The 1,348-nt window shown below is 39.8% G+C and overlaps 1 pseudogene; it reads left to right on the top strand.

The window, feature by feature from the left end:
* Positions 1-445: 445 nt before the first annotated feature.
* On the top strand, positions 446-921 carry LOC110586571 (annotated as a pseudogene).
* The last annotated feature ends 427 nt before the right edge of the window (positions 922-1,348 follow it).

The raw sequence follows: 1,348 nt of genomic DNA, 5'->3' as shown, positions 1-1,348 counted from the left end.
TTAGAGTAAAAAAGAAACATAAGACATTTTATTCATGCTTTTTAATTTTTTAAATTTATTTTTAATTTTTATTTTAGAGAGAGAGAGGACGAGCCAAGAGAGGAGGGGAGGAGGGGAAGAGGGAGCAGGAGAGAGAGAATCCCAAGCAGGCTCCATGGTCACTGGGCTCGATCTCAGGACCCTGAGATGATAACCTGAGCCAAAATCAAGAGTCAGATGCATAACTGACTGAGCCACCTAGGTGCCCCATTCATGTGTTTTTAAATCCAAGAACATAAGATATAATAATCATACATGGTAAAAATGAGAAATTATAAACTACAGTTTTATTGGGGTCCATTTCCAAATGAAGCTGAACGGAAAGAGAAAGGAATATTCCATTCATACTGCTTTTTTAGAAAAAGAAAAAGTCCTGGGGCCACCGGGGTCGGTGAAGGATCTCAAGATGGCTGTGTGAAAGCTTGCTCTAAAAACCATTGACTGGGCAGCTTTTTGGGAGATCATAACCCGAAACCAGAAGTTCATTGCTAACTGAAATCCTGGAATGAGACACTGACCTCCAGGTTGGCTACTCTCCCTGAGAAACCACCTGCTATCGACTGGGCTTACTACAAGGCCAATGTGGCGAAGGCTGGTTTGGTAGATGACTTTGAGAAGTTTAATGCCCTGAAGGTTCCTGTGCCAGAGGATAAATATACTGTTCAGGTGGATGCTAAAGAAAAAGAAGATGTGAAAAGTTGTGCTGAGGCTTTGTCTCTCTCAAAGGCCAGGATTGAGGAATATGAAAAAGAGCTGGAGAAGAGGAACATAATTCCATTTGATCAGATGACCATTGAGGACCTGAGTGAAGTCTTCCCAGAAATCAAATTAGACAAGAAGAAGTATCCCTATTGGCCTCACAAGCCAATTGAGAATTTATAAACTTGAGTTGGGGAGAAAGCTCTGGCCCTCATATTGTAAATGCTGGACATTAAAAATAATTATATGGTAAAAAAAAAAAAGAAAAAAAGAAAAAGTCCTAAAAGTTTAAAAATACACAATTTCTAGGACTGTAATTTTCTAGGCTTGAGATGTTCTTCCCTGACATAAAGAACATAGGAAGAGTAGATACTGCATGGGAAAAGTGTGACTGCCTATTAGCATATTTAGCATAAATTCCCTGCGGTCATTTTAAGTGGACTAATCCAGAGGGCTTTAGAAAGAAATCTAGTCTGGAAATAAGTGATTATCATCAGCACAGAGAAGGCAGTTTGGGCTTAGGTAATTTAATTGGGTAGCCTTCATGGATAGTCCAGAGCTGTGTCCACTCCAAGAGAGATGCCCAAACATTTGAGGCTTTTCATTTTGC

The sequence above is a fragment of the Neomonachus schauinslandi genome, chromosome 7 (assembly GCF_002201575.2).
Source record: "Neomonachus schauinslandi chromosome 7, ASM220157v2, whole genome shotgun sequence".
NCBI lineage: Eukaryota > Metazoa > Chordata > Mammalia > Carnivora > Phocidae > Neomonachus > Neomonachus schauinslandi.
This window is presented reverse-complemented; position numbering and strand designations above follow the sequence as displayed.